Here is a 24,867-nt window from a genome sequence, read left to right as displayed (position 1 = left end):
CGATTCTGTTCATGTTCCTCAATTCATGGTTTGACCCTGCCTGACTACTACTCTCTCGGACTGCAGCCTTCCACAGGTATTGATCACCTTGGGCCCAGTGTAATTCCAAATCCCTGTATAGGGGTTAAAGGGTTTCAGGGTTTTGGGGGTCCTGCTTGGTGAGTGGCTTCCCTCTAGCCTATCCCTTACACCCCGTCTGAGTGTGTGGATACAGGCAGGCGTTACACAGTGCCCTCTGCAGAAGGCCATGTAGGCCGGGATAGTGGTTTAAAAATTGCCGGATAACCAGGTTCAACACGTGAGCCATACAAGGCACGTGTGTCACATTGTCATGGCGAATGGCCGCACACAGGTTTGCATCATTGTAGCACACGGCCTTCCCTGGCTGCTGGTTGAGTGGAGACAACCATTGATGAAACTCGGTCTCACTCTCCAGAGCTTACCGTCCACAACTCCTCAGCGGTGTGAGTCACATTTCCCAGACATTTCAAAGTAAAGAGTCGGCCACCTGATGCCGTTGAGCTCTGCTGCCAGCATAGTAAGGAGGTGTGCGTGATTTCTTGTGCACAGTTACATTGCCGGTGGCCTTACAATACAGGTTTTGAGCGGAGGTTGTGAACCTGGACAAGGTTGAGGAGGCAGAAGCAGTGTAGGCACTTCTACATACAGTGGAAGGATTTACACACAACTCGTGGGGATGGAAAGACTTGTACAGCAGACCCTTGTCCATCTCTCACCATAGTTACCCAGTGCCCAGTCAGCGACATGTAACACCCCTGTCCGTGCTTACTGGTCCAAGCATCTGTGTTAAAATGCACCCTGTCACACACAGACTTTCTCAAGGAAGTGGTGATGTTGTGTGTGACATGCTGGTGTAGCGCAGGCATGCCTTTCTTGGAGAAGGAGTGATGACTGGGCATCGGCTCTTGGGGCACTGCGATGGGCATAAGCTCTCAAATATCCTCGGTTCAAAAGGTTGGAAAGGCAGCATTTCTGTAGCCAACAGTTTACAGATGCAGAAAGTCAACTTCAAAGCCATGTCATGCCCTTCTAAAAGCATGTAAAACACAGCAAGGGAACTCCAACCACAGTCTCCCTTGTTTCCAAAAATTGGACCACACACACACCACTTCACTGGCATCAGTTGTCCCCCAGTTTCAATCTTAAAAAGATGCTTTGCATGAAGCACTCTCAAAAATACACCAGCCTTTCGCCTCCCCTGGATGACACAGGGGTAGAAAAGTCCTCTGTGATCCATGACTTCCTCATCTTGAAAAACGTTAGTCTGTCCACATTGTCAGTGGACAGATGCGTGCGCTTATCTTTCAGCACACCCCCAGCAGCACTGAAGACACGTTCCAAAAGAACACTTGCTGCGGGACACGAAAAGATCCCCAAGGCGTACGGGGCAAGCTCAGGCAATTTATCCTGATTGGAAGCCTAAAATGGGCAAGGCTTAAGTTGCACAGTAATGGAATTGATGTTCACTTGCATATACTCATATCTATGTCTCCTCCTCTTTTTCCTCATCCAGCTGTTTTGTTTTCGCATGAGTATATGCCCTTGTCACTTTCCCATGTGTTTGTGGTGTCTTGGGAGTTGTTTGTCATCTTTTGGACTCCTTTTCTATGTGTTTTTATGTGTTTCCCTCCCATTGTTTTCAATAGGGTTCGAGAGGTTCGTTGAATGGTTCGTCGAGCCGAACTCGAACGCGGCCTCTGTTCGTCGAACCGAACCGAACTCGAGCCTTTAGAGGCTCGCTCATCTCTAGTCAGCAGTCTTCCCCATGATTGTGTAGCTTAATGAAACTAGACTAATGGACTATTTTAAATGCTTAGGAAGCCTTTGCAGGTGTTTTGAGATAATTATTCTAATTTTCTGAGATAATGACTTCTGGGTTTTCATTGGCTGTAAGCCGTAATCAAAAGCATTAACAGAAATAAACACTTGAAATAGATGCCTCTGTAATGACTCTATATAATATACCATATGTTTTTCCCTTTTTGTATTTAATTACTGAAATAAATTCACTTTTTGAGGATATTTTAATTTATTGAGAAACACCTGTACATTTGTATAGCATGAACTGGCAATTCCCAGTATATCCTTAAGGCTTCACAGATTGCCACTGGAATCCTCTTCCACTACTCCATGATGACATCATGGAGCTTGTGGATGTAGGAAACCTTGTGCTCCAGCACCTTTAATTTGAAGATGACCCACAGATGCTCAAATGGGATTAAATCTGGAAACATGCTTGGCCAGTCCAGCACTTTTACCCTTAAGCGGGCTTTACACACAGAGACATCGCTAGCAATGTCGCTGTTGAAAGCACCCGCCGCCGTCGCTTGTGCGTCACAAGCAAATCGCTGCCCATGGTGCACGCCAAGAGAAAGCCACGGCGAAACGCGTCAGAGTGACACGGGTGAGGCTATGTAATTTGTAGCACTGTGTAATATTTTTAATATTTATAGCAGGCATGTTTAATATTATTGTTTTCTAATAGGCTTTATTATAAGCTTTTTTTACTATTATAAACATTTTTCTGCTCATATTAACATCATTAGCCACAGTTGCTATTCAATCAAGCCTGTTTTTTCCTTTTTTGTGAAATGATCCTCTAGTTTTTTTGATATATTGTTATCATGTTTTCCAGTCTGTCGCCATAATTATTAACATGTGATACTGGGTTTGATACCCTAGACTGATGGACTGTTGATTACTTGTATCATGGGGTATATTTAATTGGTATATTTTTTCACATTTTTTCTGCTATACTTCTGTTTTTAATATTCCTTTTAATAATAAAAGATTTTTTTTGCAATAAATATTCTTGAGTTTTGAGTTTTCTTTTGGGTAGCCTTATGAACTTTACTATTATTGTGATTGTTTGTTACATCTGCTCCCTTTCTGGATAATATGCCTACTGTACACATTTGATATTTATATGATATATTTCCATAATATCTTATGGCCGCCCTGAGATCTTCCTGTCCCCTTACACATCCTGGTTTAGTTTTCATTCACTTGTCTGTGTTTAGTTTTAATCAATAAAATCTTGCCTTTTTGAAATATTTTGTTGGGCTGTATCTATGCTATATTCTGAGGCTGTTTACATATTTATGTAATGGAATATCCTTCTAACTATAGGTTTATATACATTTTGTAGATGTGTTTGAGGTCACTATCAACTTGGAATTCGAAGGGTGGTTATCATGCTCTACTTCAGTATGTCACAATACATGTTGTCATTCATGGTTCCCTCAATGAACTGTAGCTCTCCACCACTGGCAGCAGTCATTCAGCCCCAAACCATGACACTTCCACCACCATGCTTTACTGTAAGCAAAACAAACCTGTCTTATACTCCTCACCTGGTTGCTGACATACATGCTTGACACCATCTGAAACAAATACATGTTTAAAAGATGATGAAGGTAAGAAAATGCACGTTGGAGACACATGGGCCAGTAGTCATCTTGTTATGTAAGTGTACAGCATTTTGCCCTCTAATATGTGCAATAATTAGAGGGTAGTGACTGTCACGTCCCCATCGGAGTCCGCTCCTGCTCCGATCGCCAGACGACGCCATGTTCCCACCATGGATAGTGCTGGTGATGGGAGAGGAGTCGGTGCCCGTGGTTCTGCGGAGCACAGTGTCACGTCCCCACCGGAGTCCGCTCCTGCGACTTCTGCTCCGATTGCCAGATGACGCCATGTTCCCACCATGGATAGTGGTGGTGATGGGAGAGGAGCACAGGCTCCGCTCATCCACTAGGCTGGGTTTCCCTGGAACCTGCAGTACCACTGGCTGACTGTAGGTGGCGTGTGTCTCCCGGCTGAAGTGGCCAACATTCACCTGCAGCCTATGGGAAGACACCACATCCTTCTTATTCCCTCTCCTGTCACATGATCACTGCCAGTGATAGTTCTGTTCTCCTGGCTCATGTGCTGTTTGTATTGTGATTCCTGTGCACTGACCTTGTTTGTGTTTGACTACCCTCCTGCCTGTCGTTTTTGTACCTTGCTGCCAGTTCCGGATTTGACCCCTGCTTTGTCTCCTTACTACGCCCTTGCCTGCCGATTCTGTTTCTGTTTTGCATCTCCTGGATTTTGACCCTGCCTGACGACCACGGACTACAGTCTACTACAGGTAGATCTCTGAGACTCTGTGTAATTCCAAATCTCTGTACAGGGGTTAAAGGGTTGCAGAGTTCTTGGGGTCCTGCTTTGTGAGCGGCTTTTCACTAGATTCCCCTTACAGCTAGTCTGAGTCTGTGGCTCCTATCAGGCATTACAGTGACACGTAGACCTGCAAGACTTGTTATGTTTTGGGGAAATTGCTATTTGGTAGTATATTTATATTAACCACTTATTATAGCCAGGTGTAATGTTGGCACGTGGCCATACATGGGCAGGTGTTTTTTATAAATGGGAACTCTTGCACTTTAGAATATACGTCTTTGCATTTATTATTTATATTGTCATTATAACAACATTGAGATGTTTTAGCATTGCTGCAGGACTTTGGGATAGTTTGCCAGTTTGTAGATGCATGTGTATATATGTGTATGTATGTGCATATATTTGAATGTACGTGAATGTGTATATACAGAGTAGGACATTTATATGGTTACACCTAAATAAAATGGAAATGGTTGGTGATATCAACTTCCTGTTTGTGGCTAAGTAGGCTATTTTGGATCCAACTTTATTTTTTCAATGGGAAGAGGGTCATGTAACACATCAAACTTATTTAGAATTTCACAAGAAAAACAATGGTGTGAATGGACTGTGAATAAGGAAGCATAGTCCGAAACACGTCCCTTGTCCAAAATTTTAACCTTTTTTAATATGGATCAATAAAGAAGAAAGAAATTTTACAATAGATGTCGTGCTGGACCTTTTTGATTTTTCTTAGTGTCATGGTCAAGATATATCTCCTTGCACCATCTACATGAACTTTCATCATACTGGTGAGCTAGAATTTACTCTCTGTTTGTTTTTCATGTTTGGTTTTAATGTAACTTTATTCGTTCATTAGTTAGTTACAATTTTATGACCACTTATAAAATGAGTTTAAAGTGCTGTCCATTGTGTTGAATTGTCAATGCAACTGTCTTCTCCCACTCCTCACACTGATAGCAACACCGCAGAAGAAATGCTAGCACAGGCTTCCAGTATCCGTTGTTTTGGATTCTGCACATCATGTATCTTCACTGCATAGACAATTGGATCACTCCAGCCGGATTTGTTTGGATGTCTTAAGGATCATAATCATACTCGTGAAACTTTATACAGGTGGGCTAAGCTGTCTACATCTTTTGTATCTAAACAAGATAAGTTCTTTTTGTTCTCATCAGACCAGAAGACGTGGTTCCAGTAATCCATGTTCTTGGTCAGCGTGTCTTTTGCAAACTGTTTGTGGCCTTCCTTTTGCATCATTTTTATAAGAGGCTTCCTTCTGGGTTGACAGCCATGCAGACCAATTTGATGCATTATGAAGTATAGGCTCTGAGCACTGACAGGCTCACCCCCACCCTTTTAACCTCTGCAGCAATTCTGGCAGAACTCGTGTATCTTTTTTTACAAAGACAAATTCTAAATATGCACTCATCTTCTTTGATCGACCATGGCAAGGCTTGTTCTGAGTTGAACCTGTGTTGTTATAGCGCTGTATGGTCTGTATGGTCTGCAGCTCAGTTTCAGGAGGTGGACAATATTCTTATAGCCTTTGCCATTTTTATGTTTTATGCCATTCTTTTTTTCAAATCCTCAGAATTTTTTTGCAATGGGGTGCCATTTTGAACTTCCAGTGACCAGTGTGAAAGAGTGTATGAGCGATAACACCAAATTTAACACACCTGCTCCCCATTCACACCTGAGACCTGTAACACTAATAAGCTAATGAGTCACATGACAATGGGGTTGGAAATGGCTAATTGGGCACAATTTGGTCATTTTCACTTAGGTTTGTACTCACTTGTATTGCCTGCTGTTTAGACATTAATGGCTGTGTGTTGAGTTATTTAGAGGGCACGCCAAATTTACACTGTTATACAAGCTGAACACTGACTACTTTACATTATATCAAAGTATCATATCTTCAGTGTTGCCACATGAAAAGATATAATAAAATATTTATAAAAATGTGAAGGGTGTACTCACTTTAAAGAAATACTGGACATTGCATATTTCATTGTTGTCTTAGCAGCATTTTACATTTGTTGTATTGCAATAAATTACATTCATGGTGAAAATCCATAGAATTTCAATATCAGGTTTAGAGCATGCTGCAGATTGTAATCTTCAGTATGTTTAGAGTTCACTGAAGATTTGAATAGTGATTATAAAATATTCAATTTATACTGTAGTTTGTTACAGAAATTTAGTGAAAATTTGTTCAAATGCTTTGTTCGTTAACACCTTACAATAAAGCACTCTTCTGAAAAAGGCCCTCATGAAGATTGTCAGAAGAAGGGCAGAGCGATAGTTACTCCTACTGCACAGGAGTATATTAGAATCACCTGCCTTAGAAATTGCCTATTAACAGCACATCAGACACCAAATACAATAAATGGTTCACTGAGCTCAGGCAACAGTCACATCTCAACATGAACAGTTCAGAGGAGCTTGCATTAATCTTGCCTTCATGATAGAATTGCTGCAAAGCAATAACTACAGAAACTACAGAGAGATAAGAATAATAACAAGAGGCTTTCTAGAGACTAAAGGGTGCTTTACACGCTGCAACATCGCTAAGGATATATCGTCAGGATCACGTCGTTAGTGACGCACATACGGCGACATTAGCGTCATCGCAGCGTGTGACACCAAGGAGCGACGATCAACGATCGCAAAAACGTCAAAAATCGTTGATCGTTGACACGTCGCTCCTTTTAATAATATCTTTGGTGGTGCATGCTACTGGTTGTTTCTCGTTCCTGCGGCGTCACACATCGCTACGTGTGACACCGCAGGAACGATGAACATCTCCTTACCTGCGTCACCGGCAATGTGGAAGGAAGGAGGTGGGCGGCATGTTCCAGCCGCTCATCTCTGCCCCTCCTCTGCTATTGGGCGGCCACTTAGCGACGCCGCAGTGACGTCACTATGACGCCGAATGCACCTCCCCCTTGAAGGAGGGATTGCTCGGTGGTCACAGTGACGTCGCTGAAAAGGTATGTGCGTGTGATGCTGCTGTAGCGATAATGTTCGCTACGGCAGCGATCATCAAATGTCACACGAACGGGGGCGGGTGCTATCGCTAGCGATGTCGCAGCATGTAAAGCACTCTTAAGAACAATGTAAATGGGTATCAGACCAATGTAAATATATTCTTTGGTTTCATGAGTCCAAATTTGAGATTCTTACTTCAAACCAACATATCTATGTGAGATGAAGATGATGATGAGAAGGTAAATTAATGACGTCTGGATATTTGGCAAAAACTAAAATTGAGAAAATTGATTCAATGGGAAACCAAATAATTTCAAATTTGAGAAAATTCCCTGGACCTGGCAAATTCAAAGAATTTGTAATTCAATTATTGTGAATCACACAAAAAAAGTCAACCCCACCATCATTTTCCACAAAAGCAGCAGATTGCATGAGACAAAAGAAGCTCTCATCATGAGACCTTGGATCCGATTACGTCGGCGTTTCCAAAATCCTTGGCAGCTATCACATCACATGGTATAGAAGAGTAAATCAGCAATCTATCATAGCCTATATAAAAGCAGAGGCAGGGAATGCACCAGCTCTTTTGTAGTGATTTTCGATATTGAGAGATCACAGCTCCTGCTTAGGAATAGAAATTAGGAAAATAAGTTTTAAAACATTTCAGATAGTGTGAGTGACGTGATAGCAGTGAAAAACAGTCTACCAACTGTTTACACATAGCCATATATGATAAGGTCACTTGCACATTGCAAAGGCTGTGTTTAAATTAGACAGGTTGATAAGTTTAGAATGCAATCTTAGGATATCTCATAGCATTACAGACATGTTTTCATCTTATGGCCAGTGTGAACATGAGCTCACAAGCTCCATGTGTATCATCTCATACTCCAGCTCACTTTTTTGTTTTTATGTAGTTTTTTTGTATTCAGTACAAATAGGGTGTGGCCCCCTTCTTAGTGAGCTGGGCATTTCATTCTGTGCATCCCCTGACTGTGTGTCCTGTTGGGACCCGGTCGCTCTCAGCCCTTAGCCACATTGAGGCCTATTTTAGACCCATGGTAAGGTTTTAATATTAGAGAGTGTAGGTACTATCCCAACTGGGTACACCTTGGCGTTGGTGGGATAGCTTTATGCTTTTTTTGATCAAAAAACAGTGTTTACTAAGTACCCTATGTTTATATGCACTATGCTTTTATTTAGTTACAGCAGGGTATGTTTTCATTATTTTTTTCTTTGGTTTCTCTTTGTCTTATGGCCAGTGTGAACATGAGCTCACAAGCTCCATGTGTATCATCTCATACTCCAGCTCACTTTTTTGTTTTTATGTAGTTTTTTTGTATTCAGTACAAATAGGGTGTGGCCCCCTTCTTAGTGAGCTGGGCATTTCATTCTGTGCATCCCCTGACTGTGTGTCCTGTTGGGACCCGGTCGCTCTCAGCCCTTAGCCACATTGAGGCCTATTTTAGACCCATGGTAAGGTTTTAATATTAGAGAGTGTAGGTACTATCCCAACTGGGTACACCTTGGCGTTGGTGGGATAGCTTTATGCTTTTTTTGATCAAAAAACAGTGTTTACTAAGTACCCTATGTTTATATGCACTATGCTTTTATTTAGTTACAGCAGGGTATGTTTTCATTATTTTTTTCTTTGGTTTCTCTTTGTCTTATGGCCAGTGTGAACATGAGCTCACAAGCTCCATGTGTATCATCTCATACTCCAGCTCACTTTTTTGTTTTTATGTAGTTTTTTTGTATTCAGTACAAATAGGGTGTGGCCCCCTTCTTAGTGAGCTGGGCATTTCATTCTGTGCATCCCCTGACTGTGTGTCCTGTTGGGACCCGGTCGCTCTCAGCCCTTAGCCACATTGAGGCCTATTTTAGACCCATGGTAAGGTTTTAATATTAGAGAGTGTAGGTACTATCCCAACTGGGTACACCTTGGCGTTGGTGGGATAGCTTTATGCTTTTTTTGATCAAAAAACAGTGTTTACTAAGTACCCTATGTTTATATGCACTATGCTTTTATTTAGTTACAGCAGGGTATGTTTTCATTATTTTTTTCTTTGGTTTCTCTTTGTCTTATGGCCAGTGTGAACATGAGCTCACAAGCTCCATGTGTATCATCTCATACTCCAGCTCACTTTTTTGTTTTTATGTAGTTTTTTTGTATTCAGTACAAATAGGGTGTGGCCCCCTTCTTAGTGAGCTGGGCATTTCATTCTGTGCATCCCCTGACTGTGTGTCCTGTTGGGACCCGGTCGCTCTCAGCCCTTAGCCACATTGAGGCCTATTTTAGACCCATGGTAAGGTTTTAATATTAGAGAGTGTAGGTACTATCCCAACTGGGTACACCTTGGCGTTGGTGGGATAGCTTTATGCTTTTTTTGATCAAAAAACAGTGTTTACTAAGTACCCTATGTTTATATGCACTATGCTTTTATTTAGTTACAGCAGGGTATGTTTTCATTATTTTTTTTCTTTGGTTTCTCTTTGTCTTATGGCCAGTGTGAACATGAGCTCACAAGCTCCATGTGTATCATCTCATACTCCAGCTCACTTTTTTGTTTTTATGTAGTTTTTTTGAATTCAGTACGAATAGGGTGTGGCCCCCTTCTTAGTGAGCTGGGCATTTCATTCTGTGCATCCCCTGACTGTGTGTCCTGTTGGGACCCGGTCGCTCTCAGCCCTTAGCCACATTGAGGCCTATTTTAGACCCATGGTAAGGTTTTAATATTAGAGAGTGTAGGTACTATCCCAACTGGGTACACCTTGGCGTTGGTGGGATAGCTTTATGCTTTTTTTGATCAAAAAACAGTGTTTACTAAGTACCCTATGTTTATATGCACTATGCTTTTATTTAGTTACAGCAGGGTATGTTTTCATTATTTTTTTCTTTGGTTTCTCTTTGTCTTATGGCCAGTGTGAACATGAGCTCACAAGCTCCATGTGTATCATCTCATACTCCAGCTCACTTTTTTGTTTTTATGTAGTTTTTTTGTATTCAGTACAAATAGGGTGTGGCCCCCTTCTTAGTGAGCTGGGCATTTCATTCTGTGCATCCCCTGACTGTGTGTCCTGTTGGGACCCGGTCGCTCTCAGCCCTTAGCCACATTGAGGCCTATTTTAGACCCATGGTAAGGTTTTAATATTAGAGAGTGTAGGTACTATCCCAACTGGGTACACCTTGGCGTTGGTGGGATAGCTTTATGCTTTTTTTGATCAAAAAACAGTGTTTACTAAGTACCCTATGTTTATATGCACTATGCTTTTATTTAGTTACAGCAGGGTATGTTTTCATTATTTTTTTCTTTGGTTTCTCTTTGTCTTATGGCCAGTGTGAACATGAGCTCACAAGCTCCATGTGTATCATCTCATACTCCAGCTCACTTTTTTGTTTTTATGTAGTTTTTTTGTATTCAGTACAAATAGGGTGTGGCCCCCTTCTTAGTGAGCTGGGCATTTCATTCTGTGCATCCCCTGACTGTGTGTCCTGTTGGGACCCGGTCGCTCTCAGCCCTTAGCCACATTGAGGCCTATTTTAGACCCATGGTAAGGTTTTAATATTAGAGAGTGTAGGTACTATCCCAACTGGGTACACCTTGGCGTTGGTGGGATAGCTTTATGCTTTTTTTGATCAAAAAACAGTGTTTACTAAGTACCCTATGTTTATATGCACTATGCTTTTATTTAATTACAGCAGGGTATGTTTTCATTATTTTTTTTCTTTGGTTTCTCTTTGTCTTATGGCCAGTGTGAACATGAGCTCACAAGCTCCATGTGTATCATCTCATACTCCAGCTCACTTTTTTGTTTTTATGTAGTTTTTTTGTATTCAGTACAAATAGGGTGTGGCCCCCTTCTTAGTGAGCTGGGCATTTCATTCTGTGCATCCCCTGACTGTGTGTCCTGTTGGGACCCGGTCGCTCTCAGCCCTTAGCCACATTGAGGCCTATTTTAGACCCATGGTAAGGTTTTAATATTAGAGAGTGTAGGTACTATCCCAACTGGGTACACCTTGGCGTTGGTGGGATAGCTTTATGCTTTTTTTGATCAAAAAACAGTGTTTACTAAGTACCCTATGTTTATATGCACTATGCTTTTATTTAGTTACAGCAGGGTATGTTTTCATTATTTTTTTCTTTGGTTTCTCTATGTTTTCAGAGCTATTGATGGCTTTGCAATAATTGTGATATGCTGCAGATCAATTCACTGTGAATTAAATTTTGGGGAAAAATATCAATGAAGCTGGTCAATATGAATTTCTGGAGCAAATGAAATGAAGCTGATGCATATAAATTTCAAAATATAAATTAATCTCTAGCAACTACCATAGCTACTGAAGCATATGACACTTACTCCACATTAAGAGGAAAATTCCTTGCCAATTCCTCTCTCCAATTGGTTTCTTAGGGTAAATCACCATATTTTTCACTGTTTTGGGGAAGGTAAGTGAATAATGTCTTGATATGTGCAAACTACATAAGTAATGAGGTGTGCCAATTACCCCATTTTAGTTTGAAAATGTGTCCCATAAATCTAAGTATAGGAATCAGAATAAATTTTGAGATCAAGGTACCATCTTCAGATATCTGGTACCTATAATTTATTCTATTGCATTTCTCAAAAATGATATTCAGGTCCTTCTTGAACTTGTTCTATAAATTTACTACTGCACCAATATGTGACAAAGAGTTCCATTGTCTCAATGTTATTACATTAACGAATCCATGTCAATGTTTAGAGTGAAGCCTCCTTTACAGTAAATATTAAGGGTGTCCCAATGTCTTGGTTATAGTCTTAGGTGAAAAGTCATTGCAAATATCTCTGTAACTAGAACAGTCAAATACCCAGATTTTCTTTATGCCATCAAATTATCTATTTTTTAAAACTTTTTTGAGTCTTTTTCTAGTCTAAATTCTTTGACAATACTTCCCAATAAAAATGTTATTTAAATGTGCTAAATTGCACAAAGATCTTTGCCAAAATATTTCAAAATCCCCTTTTAGAATATTTGATCAAAGCTGAAATCTTTATTGCTTTGCCCAAACTAGAGTATGTATTAACTTCAGAGGATAAGTTTCAAATTGTATAAAGTACTAGAAAGAATTTAAAATAAAACATCACTTTGTGTCCAAAGAAATGAAAGGACTGACCATAATAGATAAAACTTACAAAAATATACAAGATTACTTTTTATTTTTACTTTGTTTAAAGAGGACCATTCACCAAATAATTCATGTTGAACTGAACACAGAATGCCATAATGGCTAGAGTGGAATAAAATGTATTTCTTCTCAATTTTGCCTTTCCGTTTTTGGAAATAGTAGCAATAAAAGTATTTGGCTTATAATGAGTTAACATTTTCTAAAAGAAACATGTCATATATGAAAAAAACACTATTAACCTGTAGATATGGGGTTAATCTGTAGGTGAATAGTGGTCTAATGCTGCACGGCGCTTGCACTGAGAGCCCTGCTGCCAGGAGGAAATTAACTTTATTCCTCCCAGCAGTCTAAAGTGGGCTTTACACGCTACAACATATCTAGCGATGTGTCGGCGGGGTCACATCATAAGTGCCGCACATCCGGCATCGTTAGTGGTGTTGTAGCGTGTGACAGCTACGTGCGATTGCGCTTGAACGTAAAACCGTTCATCGCATACACGTCGTTCATTTGCTAAAAATTGCACGTCGGGTTGTTCAATGTTCCCAAGGCAGCACACATCGCAGTGTGTGACACCCCGGGAACGATGAACAGATCTTACCTGCGTCCCGCGGCTCCCGCCGGCTATGCGGAAGGAAGGTGGTTGGCGGGATGTTTACATCCTGCTCATCTCCGCCCCTCCGCTTCAATTGGCCGGCTGCATTGTGACGTCGCTGTGACGCAGAATGTCCCTCCCACTCCAGGAAGTGGATGTTCGCCGCCCACATCGAGGTCGTATGGACGGGTAAGTACGTGTGACGGTAATTAATCATTTGTGCGACACGGTCAACAAGTTGAACGTGACGCACATATGATGGGGGCGTGTCACATCGCATACAATATCATATGCTTAATTGTAAGGTGTAAAGCAGGCTTTAGGCTTTCAGTCTTAGGGGTGGGCCATCAAGGCTTCAGTCACCACTTTGGACATAGTGAGTGACACCTGTTACCATGCCCATGGCACTGACTGCCAGTCTGCTTAGCATTAGACTATTACTATGTGAAATGTAATGACACCCTACTCTGATCTCACTACAGAGTTTATACAAGTGGAGTACAACAGACGTATTAGTGCTACTCATGCTTTAAACTTTCATCTCCAGAGAGAGAAGTACAACAGAGCTTATAGAAGGGCTTGTAATATGACACAGAATGCTGACCCTCCTGCCACAGGGATCTTATCTAAAACATGGTAGTCATCTGTTCTTCCATGTCGTGTAGAAGGTTAGACCAGGAGATCAGGATGTCTTCTGCCTGCTCATGATTGGTCTGTATTATACAGGTAGAAGTACACACCCCTAGTAAATACCCTGATAACACCCTCTTGAAATTTAGAAAAAAGATAACTCTTTGTGTGTTTATGATATTGTGTTTAGTAAAACACAATATCATAGTCTGGGATAACAGTATTTGGGACATTGTCTGTTGTTGTTGAGTTGTTAAAGTTTTGTGAAAAATGGAAATAAAAAAAGTGTGTTCAGTGTTTGTTAGTGGATACACTTGAACCTTGCTAGTTTGGTGCAAAACAATTTCCAGAAAAGATCCAGCGGGGTTTGCTGTGAGGATCAAGGGATGTATTAAAGTGCAAGGACTGCTGATAAGTGCATAGGTAAATAAAATATCATAATTTAACACAATTGCATAGTTCAGTGGTTTCATTATATTTTGCATTGATGTTAGATATTATTTGTACTGTTCATCCTGATTTAGTATGTGATTTACGGACAATGCTGCCAGATGTGCATCTTGTGAGATGTATTTGTGGCGCCCCTGGGCTTCAGGTGCCACCTGGTATTACACCACTTTTCAGGGGTAATATCTATTTCGGGTCAGGAGGGGGTTAACCTGCCGATGCCTTCACAAAACACACAGCAGGTGCTTACTCACTGGGGTTTGGCCTAGGGCAGACAAGGAAGCCAGCCATAATGAAGCATGGAACTTGTCGGGTTGCTAGGGCAACCACTGGGGGTGGGCACCACATGGGGTAAATGTAGGCGCAACCATGACACTTTAGACAGAATTTTCCTGGGCACAGGTTGGGATAACACCTAGCATTGACAACTGGAGTTAGTGTATCTCTCTCTTCGTAGGCCCGTGGCCTGGAGCAGGAGGCTCGGCCCGGGTTCCGGATAGCAACCAAGGGACACTTAATTAACAGACTTTCACGGGCACCGGCAGTGACTGCCAACGTATCCGGGATCGGCTGGAGCCTGTGAGTAAAAACACTTGGAACCGCAGCCCGTGCCTCTGCCTCTCCTTTAACCAGTGCCGATGAACAGCGCTGTGGCACCAACGGGGACTACTGCCACTCCTGTTCTCCGCCATCCTCCCCGGGGTAATCCTGCTCCACCTGTGGGGAGCGACACCAACCCGGCTGCACTTAACATCTTCCCCAGTGAGAGACCTTGCAGCGGTGGCCACCATCCCTGCTGCGTACCACAGGTGGCGTCACGATCACCTTAAAAGACTTTCCTAAACCTTCAACTACTACCTCCATCCTCCCTGCTATCCCCCTATCCTCCTTCCTGTACACCTCGGGGCAACGGAGCCGTGCCAGGTCACCCCATGAAAACGCAGAGGATCTGCACCCCCGGCCCGGCAACCAGTAGGTTAATGATGCAGAGGGGAAGACCATGGAGATAAAACACATGCTGAAAAAATTGCATGACAAGTTTGGGAGAAGAAGGGAGACTGGTCAGAGAGATGAAATTAGCCATCTTGAAGAAATGGTCCACCATGAGCCAGATGGGGATACCACCCTCAGAGAGTGGTAAGTCTGTGATGAAATCAATGGCTATGTGTTACCTGGGGGGGAAAAGTAACCAACAGATGTTGAAGAAGACAAGCAGGCTTATTCCTGAGGGACTTGTTTCTGGAACAAGCACTTTTTCCATGAGGAGGACTTAAGCTGACATGTTTGTCCGGTTATAAGGTAGAACATGGTTTGTTGCAGAAACCACTTCTGTTTGATAACTTGTTTCTGGAACACTGAGGACAGGCAATTGGAAAATCCAGAGCATCCTTGGCCAGTGAGAGCCACCAAAAGCGGTGACTAATCAATTCTGTAGATTTGCATACAGCCATATTGCTGACTAGCTCGGACTCATGTCCACAAGACAAATTCTCCTCCTCCTAGCTTAAGGAACAAAGCAATGGAAGAATGCTCTTTAAAAGAACAGGAGCCACATCAACAATTTTGGCTAGATCAATGATGTATTGAGGATCCATCACAGATTCAAACGCTTCAAAGGAACAAGACAAAGCATCAGCTTTAACATTCTTTTCTGCAGGATGAAAGTCCAACTCAAAGTCAAATCAGGTGAAGAATAGTGCCCACCTGGCTTGATGAGGATTTAATCGTTCAGTAGACTGCAATTATTATTACAGGAGAGCTGGCACCTTTGAGAAAATGTTGCTATTCTTCAACCACCATCTTAACGGCCATTAGTTCACGATCCCCAATGGCACAAATTTGTTCAACCAAAGAAAACAGTTTAGAGTAAAACCCACAGGTAACAGACTTTCTTGAGGAAGTCCTTTGCAGAAGGACTGCCCTGAACAAATAAAGGAGGCTTCCACTTCCAGGAGAAACTTCTTATTAGAATCCGGGTGCTGCAGCACCCCAGCTTTTGCAAAGACTACTTCCTTTATAGCTGGATGGTTGATACAGGTGATTCTGGCCAGAGCTTGGCATTACTCCCCTACCTGGTTAAGGCAGAGATGGGTTCTATAAGGGACATGACGTGTGGACTGAATTGTCTGTAGAAGTTGGCTAAACTCATGAACTGATTGGTAGCACAAAGGCATTGAGGATGGGGCCATGAAAGAACAACAGAAACCTTCTCAGGTTCCATTTTGAAACTTTGGCAGTAAATGTAACTGAGGAAAGGCAAAGAGGCTTTTTCTAAGACAACTTAATAAACAAATTGTTTTCCTGTGGGTGCTACAGAACCTGACATGGTTCACTCAACCTTAGCGATGCCCCTTCCCAGGAAAGGCCGAATGATCAAAATGTCCCCAAGAGAATAGCGATGACTCATCAGAAAGGTCACAAAAGACACAGCAACATCCAAAGAACTGCAGGTATTAAAATCGAAGCGAGTGGAATGCGATAAAACAATGCATTCCACTCGGACCAATGTCAGCACCCATGAGAGATTATTTTCTCGACCCCAGTCGGACCAAGAAAACAATTGCAGCATGCTGCGATTGTAATGTGAGACTCTTTCTCTCACACCCATTCAAGTCTATGGGGCGAGAGAAAGATCGCACTGCACTCGCAGACACCTGTGTACCACAAGTGCAGGGCAAGAATGGCAATAGCCAGCTACGGAGGAGAGAGGAAGATACATCTCTCTCTCTCCTCCTCGGTGCCGGCCCGCCCCTCCTCAGTGCTGGTGTACCGCCCCCGTGTCAGCAGCCGAGCTGCTCGGATCCGGATCCGGGGTGGCTCGAGTGGCGTCTGGACCCGGGGGTTTCACGGCCACTCGAATGAAGGGGGGTATTTACAGGGGGATTATATTTAGAGTTCGTGACGCTACCAGTGGTGTGCGGTAAGATGGGGAACCACCGCTGCGGCTGGGAGTACCCGGGGGCGATGGAGTGGGCAGCCAGGTGTTTAACCCCTCCACGGATAGGGGGGATGCCCTGGGACTCGGTGATGGTGACAGGGATGTGCCATTGGGGATGTAAGAGTCACTTGCGTACTCACTCAGTCCAATAATGCTGACACTGACAACTTTAGTAAACCAAAGTTCTGGACACTGCTGCCGCTGAGGGGGAGCATGTTTGGGTCCCATTCTGTTGCTGTTGACTGTTGATCTGTGACCTTTTCCCATGACACCTTGTTGTTTTCTGGTTGGTCCCTGTAGCCTAAAACTAGTTGGGTCCCACTCCCCAGTATGGCTAACTGAGGAAGTTTGCTCTCAGGGTTCACACTTGGGATTTCTTGGACTGTATTTGTAGAAAGTCCTATCCCTCTCGTTGCGCTAGTACCCCAATTTTGGGGCGGGTGGAGAGCAGATCTTGAAGACTCTGTTCTCATTGGGCGAATTGTCAGGTTGCCTGAAGCTACTCCCTGACTTAGGGTCACCATACCCCGTTGTGCCCTGGTCCCAGCCCGATGATGGTACAAGGCTGCCGGCTTTCCTCCTCGACAATACCGTGCCCCTTGTCACGATCCCCTGCGGGTCCAGCTCCTACCAGGCCCAGACCAACGTCTGCCACCTAGTAGTTCCAAGGAGCCCAGCTCCTGACCTCCTCTCACTTTCACCTCCAACTCTACACACCCCTTCCTCTGACTCTGACTCTCACTGACTGACTCCTGACACTCCTGACCTCCCCTTAACCAACCCCCACGTGGGCGACCATATTCCACTCAGGCCGTCCACTAGTGTGTCTGGTGGGGGTGGTTCAGAGTGTTCCTAGGATTTTGACTAGCTGGTCTTGGCAACACCAATTGTTAGGGACCCGTATCCAAGGAGGAGGTGGATATTGCACAGAAGGGCAGATTGCAGAATACCCTGTGATGACCTGATAGGCCAGGGCGTCACACTGGCCCACCCCTCCTCAGTGCTGGCCTGTCCCCCGCAGCTGAGGTCCAATCGCATGATCGGACCTCAGTTGCAGTGACACTCGCGTGACACTTTGCTCCTGCTGTGCTGCCAGCGTGAGCCGAGTATCATACGAGGATCACATTAGTCTCCATATGGCCCCGGCCTTCAAATCAATGTTTACAACTCCATCATAAGAAAGAGACTGAAAATTCCTCATGAGCATTGTAAAAGCAAACACTTGATTGCCGTTGTTGCTGCTAAGGATGACCCAACCATTTATTAGGTTTAGGCGGCAATCACAAAAACTGCAAGTTTGGATTTCCTCTTCCTTTAATAATAAAGACCTTAATTTATAAACTGCATTTTGTGTTTACTTGTGTTATCTTTGTCTAATATATAAATTTATTTGGTCATCTGAAACATTTAAGTGTAATAAACCTGCAAAAGAATAAGAAATCAGGAAGAGGCAAACACTATTTCACACCACTGTATGTTTTTTCAAATAAACTTTTCTTTCAAAAATGTTTTCAATTTTACCCTTGGAAGCTGCATCGTCTTTTTCCTCTCTTCATAATTTTATACCAGACAATATTGTGGTCTTGTTCTTCTAATGAAAATAAGAAAGCCGCGGAGACACCATCACGTGTTTCTCAACGCTGCCAGGAAACTAGCCAGGTCTTTCACCGGGAAGGAATAACCACGGGAAGGGCAGTCTCCAGTCAAGGAGACCACCTATACCAAACATGGTATCCATCCACAGACAGCCGTTTCGGGGTATTTGCCCCTCATCAGTGTGGAGTAGGAATCTGGCTACTGGGGGCAATGCCTAGTAAAAGACTACTTAAGCAAGCATTGTTGACCTTAGGGAGATCAACATATCCACTGCGGAGACACCATCACGTGTTTCTCAACGCAGTGATTCTAGAGCAACGCCCCCTGGGAAGTATGCAAATAAGAAAGCCGCGGAGACACCATCACGTGTTTCTCAACGCTGCCAGGAAACTAGCCAGGTCTTTCACCGGGAAGGAATAACCACGGGAAGGGCAGTCTCCAGTCAAGGAGACCACCTATACCAAACATGGTATCCACCCACAGACAGCCGTTTCGGGGTATTTGCCCCTCATCAGTGTGGAGTAGGAATCTGGCTAGTGGGGGCAATGCCTAGTAAAAGACTACTTAACCCCTTAAGGACGAAGCCAGTTTTGTCCTTAATGCCCAGGCCATTTTTTGCAATTCTGACCAGTGTCACTTTATGAGGTCATAACTCTGGAACGCTTCAACGGATCCCGGTGATTCTGACATTGTTTTTTCGTGACATATTGTACTTCATGATAGTTATAAATTTAGAACGATATTTTTTGCTTTTATTTGTGAAAAAATCGGAAATTTGATGAAAATTTTGAAAATTTTGCAATTTTCAAACTTTTAATTTTTATGCCCTTAACCCAGAGAGTTATGTCACACAAAACAGTTAATAAATAACATTTCCCACATGTCTACTTTACATTAGCGCAATTTCTGAAACAAAATGTTTTGGGGTTAGGAAGTTAGAAGGGGTCAAAGTTCATCTGCAATTTCCCATTTTTTCAACAAAATTCACAAAACCATTTTTTTAGGGACCATATCACATTTGAAGTGACTTTGAGAGGCCTAAGTGACAGAAAATACCTAAAAGTGACACCATTCTCAAAACAGCACCCCTCAAAGTACTCAAAACCATATCCAAGAAGTTTATTAACCCTTCAGGTGCTTCACAGGAACTAAAGCAAAGTGGAATGAAAAAAGCAAAAAATAAAATTTTACCTAAAATGTTGCTCTACCCCAAATTTATTCACTTTTAGAAGAAATAACACAACAAAATGAACCCCAAAACTTGTTACCCACTTTCTTATGAACGCGCCAATACCCCACATGTGGTCAGAAACCTTTGTTTGGACAAATGGGAGGGCTCGGAACAGAAGGAGCAATATTTGAATTTTGGAAAGCAAATTTGGCTGAAATAGATTGCGGGCACCATGTTGCATTTACATGTCCGCTAAGGTACCTAAACAGCAGAAACCCCTCACAAGTGACACCATTTTGGAAACTAGACCCCTTAAGGCTTCTATCTAGGGGTATAGTGAGCATTTTGGATCCACAAGTACTTCACAGATTTTGATAACGTTACGTTGTCACATTGAAAATTTTAATTTTTTTCTCAAAAATGTTGCTTTAGCATCAATTTTTTCACTTTTTCAAGAGGTAATTCCAAAAATTTGACCCCAACGTTTGTTACCCACTTTTTTATGAGCGCGGTGATACCTTACTTGTGGTCTGAAACCTTTGTTTGGAGAAATGGGAGGGCTTGGAACGGAAGGAGCAATATTTGAATTTTGGAAAGGAAATTTGGCTGAAAAAGATTGCAGGCACCATGTCGCATTTGGAGGACCCCTAAGGTACGTAAACAGCAAAAAAACACCACAAGTGACCCCATATTGGAAACTAGGCCCCTCAAGGAATTTATCTTGATGTTTGGTGAGTATCCTGAACCTCCAGGTGCTTTACAGAAGTTTATAACGTTGAGCCATGAAAATAAAAAAATAAAATTTTACCACAAAATTGTTACTTCAACCAGGTAGCTTTTTTTTTCACAAGGGTAACAGGAAATAAATCACCATGAAATTTATTGCGCAATTTCTCCTGAGTTTGCTGATATCTTGTATGTGGTGGAAATCAACTGTTTGGGCACACTACAGGGCTCAGAAGAGAAGGAGTGCAGTTTGACTGCAAAATTGGCTGGAATCAATAGCGGACGCCATGTTGCATTAGGAGAGCCCCTGAGGTGCCTAAGCAGTGGAGGTCCCCCACAAGTGACCCCATTCTGGAAATAAGACCCCTCAAGGCTTTAATCTAGGTGTATATTGAGCATTTTGAATCCACGAATACTTCACAGAATTTGATAAGCTTAGGTTGCCATATTATAATTTTCATTTTTTTCACAAAAATGTTGATTTAGCGACACATTTTTCACTTTTTCAAGAGGCAACAACAAAACGTGTACCCCACAGGTTGTTATCTAATTTCTTGTGAGCGCAGGGATACCCCACATGTGGCCAAAAACCTTTGTTTGGATAAATGGGAGGGCTTGGAATGGAAGGAGCACCATTTGAATTTTGGAAAAGTTGAAGTAAATTGCGCGCACCATGTCACATTAGCAGGGCCCCTTGGGTACCTATACATCAGAAACCCCCCACAAGTGACCTCATTTTGGAAACTGGACCCCTCAAGGATTTTATTCAGGAGTATAGTAAGCATTTTGAATCCACAGGTACTTCACAAAAATGTTGCTGTAGCAACAAATTTCTCACTGTTAAGGGGGCTTTACACGCTGCGACATCGCTAATGCGGAGTCGTTAGGGTCACGGAATTGGTGACGCACATCCGGCCGCATTAGCGATGTTGCTGCGTGTGACACCGATGAGCGATTTTGCATCGTTGCAAAAACGTGCAAAATCGCTCATCGGTGACATGGGGGTCCATTCTCGATTATCGTTACTGCAGCAGTAACGATGTAGTTCGTCGCTCCTGCGGCAGCACACATCGCTATGTGTGACGCCGCAGGAACGAGGAACCTCTCCTTACCTGCCTCCCGGCCGCTATGAGGAAGGAAGGAGGTGGGCGGGATGTTCCGGCCACTCATCTCCGCCCCTCCGCTTCTATTGGGCGGCCGCTCAGTGACGTCACTGTGACGCCACACGGACCGCCCCCTTAGAAAGGAGGCGGTTCGCCGGTCACAGCGACGTCGCCGGGCAGGTAAGTATGTGTGATGCGTCTGCGCGATGTTGTGCGGCACGAGCAGCGATTTGCCCGTGTCGCACAACAGATGGGGGCGGGTACCCACACTAGCGATATCGGGACCGATATCGCAGCGTGTAAAGTAGCCTTTAGGCTATGTGGCCATGATCCAGCGACACGGCGTCTAGTACCCAGTGTCAGCCTCCTGCAGAAATGTGAGTGTTGTCCACGGGAGAACGCAGCTGCCCATGCCCACGATTTGGGTTCAGGCTGCTGTGGACTTTAGTTCTATTCTACCTGCAAAGAACACTCATCTCCGCAGCATAAATTGACATGCTGAGGCTCGGGAAGCTGCGCCACAGGTCGGTTTATGCTGCGGAGAAAAGAAACACAGTGGGCACGGGATTTCTAAAAATCCTGCCACTGTGCTTCTACTGCACAACGCAGCGTTATGGACGCAGGGAAAACACTCTGCGCCCAAAACGCTGGAAACCCTGATTGTGGGCACACAGCGTAAAATGCTACAATGGATGAATGGATAGATGTCAAACATATATAACGTCCCACCCCCCTGCATATTCTAAGCTGGCGCCCTTTAGTGCCTTTCATGTGACACTAAAGGATGCCTAGCCTTGTATTTAGCCCAAAAAAAAAAAAAAATAATTAAAATAAATGACGTGGGGTCCCCCCTATTTTTGATAGCCAGCTAGGGTAAAGCAGACAGCTGTAGCCTGCAAACCACAGCTGACAGCTTCATCTTGTCTGGTGATCAATTTGGAGGGCTCCCCAAGCTGTTTTTTTTTTTTTAATTATTTATAAATAAATAATTAATAAAAACAAACAAACGTGGAGTCCCCCCAAATTAGCTCACCAGCCAAGGTGAAGCTGACAGCTGGGGTCTGGTATTTTCAGGATGGGAAGAGCCATGGTTATTGGACTCTTCCCAGCCTAAAAATAGCAGGCCGCAGCCGCCCCAGAAGTGGCGCATCCATTAGATGCGCCAATTCTGGCGCTTCGCCCCAGCTCATCCCGCGCCCTGGTGCGTTGGCTAACGGGGTAATGAATGGGGTTGATACCAGGTGTGTAATGTCACCTGGCATCAAGCCCAGCAATTAGTTATGTCACGGCGTCTATCAGATACCCGACATAACTAATTGACAGTAATAAGAAAAAAAATTGACAACAAAAAAAAATTTATTTGAAAAAACACTCCCCAAAACATTCCCTGATTGACCAATTTATTGAAAAGAAAAAAAAAATCCACTATAATCCATTTGGACGTCCCACGTCGACTCTGGACCTTCTAGAATATGGGGGACACGTTCAGGGAACGTATCCCCCATTTTCTAGGAGGGCAGACCCTCCATTTGAGGAGAGTGGGTGCAAAGAATCTGCACCCACCCTCCCCGGGTCACAGCTGCACAGTGCTGAGCAGCAGCCAGCGTCCTGAACACAGGAAGCTGTCATCTGCTCGGCACATGTGACCGGAGTCTGCAGAGAAGGAGCCGGAGGAGGGGGCCGCGGGGGATCAGCGCTCCGGTATGTATGACACCGGGGGACACCGGGGGACACCAGGGGGGGGGGTAGGGGGGGACCCGGCAGGGCCTAGGGAGCAGGTTTCTGTCGTATGTGTTATGGCACATACGACAGAAACCATAGGAACACTGTAAATGCGGCCGGCGCGCTGCTGTGCTCTCCGATGCGCGCGGCCATCTTGGATTTTCGGGAGGGGGTTGGGGGTCGGGGGGGCACTTTGGGGATACCGAGGGGACCGGAGGGAACCGGGAAAAAGATTTATCTCCCATCTGGCATGTTTGATCATGCCAGATGGGAGATAAATGATTTTTTACCGGCGCGGTCATTTACTATAACTTGATGATCGGTATACGGTGTATACCGGTCATCAGGTGAGCGGGGACCGGAAAAACCGGCCCGAATCATGATCTCCAGGGTCTCAGCTACCCCCGGCAGCTGAGACCCCGGAAATTTTCTGACTCTGGGGGGCGCTAGACCCTTTTTTCCGACCGCCGTTTTAAAACGGCAGAAAGGAATAAGTACCCTTTTTTAGTGCCGTTTTAAAACGTAACGCGGTCGTAATGGGGTTAAGCAAGCATTGTTGACCTTAGGGAGATCAACATATCCACTGCGGAGACACCATCACGTGTTTCTCAACGCAGTGATTCTAGAGCAACGCCCCCTGGGAAGTATGCAAATAAGAAAGCCGCGGAGACACCATCACGTGTTTCTCAACGCTGCCAGGAAACTAGCCAGGTCTTTCACCGGGAAGGAATAACCACGGGAAGGGCAGTCTCCAGTCAAGGAGACCACCTATACCAAACATGGTATCCATCCACAGACAGCCGTTTCGGGGTATTTGCCCCTCATCAGTGTGGAGTAGGAATCTGGCTAGTGGGGGCAATGCCTAGTAAAAGACTACTTAAACAAGCATTGTTGACCTTAGGGAGATCAACATATCCACTGCGGAGACACCATCACGTGTTTCTCAACGCAGTAATTCTAGAGCAACGCCCCCTGGGAAGTATGCAAATAAGAAAGCCGCGGAGACACCATCACGTGTTTCTCAACGCTGCCAGGAAACTAGCCAGGTCTTTCACCGGGAAGGAATAACCACGGGAAGGGCAGTTTCCAGTCAAGGAGACCACCTATACCAAACATGGTATCCATCCACAGACAGCCGTTTCGGGGTATTTGCCCCTCATCAGTGTGGAGTAGGAATCTGGCTAGTGGGGGCAATGCCTAGTAAAAGACTACTTAAGCAAGCATTGTTGACCTTAGGGAGATCAACATATCCACTGCGGAGACACCATCACGTGTTTCTCAACGCAGTGATTCTAGAGCAACGCCCCCTGGGAAGTATGCAAATAAGACCTGGCTAGTTTCCTGGCAGCGTTGAGAAACACGTGATGGTGTCTCCGCGGCTTTCTTATTTGCATACTTCCCAGGGGGCGTTGCTCTAGAATCACTGCGTTGAGAAACACGTGATGGTGTCTCCGCAGTGGATATGTTGATCTCCCTAAGGTCAACAATGCTTGCTTAAGTTGTTCTTCTAATGAGTCTGGACAATGTTGACTTCATAGTAAGGGTCAGCTATTTTATTTTTTTTTTTTTTTACAAAAAATGGTACTGTTGATTTT

Source organism: Anomaloglossus baeobatrachus, chromosome 4 (genome assembly GCF_048569485.1).
Source record: "Anomaloglossus baeobatrachus isolate aAnoBae1 chromosome 4, aAnoBae1.hap1, whole genome shotgun sequence".
Classification (NCBI taxonomy): Eukaryota; Metazoa; Chordata; class Amphibia; order Anura; family Aromobatidae; genus Anomaloglossus; species Anomaloglossus baeobatrachus.
Note: the sequence above shows the minus strand (reverse complement) of the source record.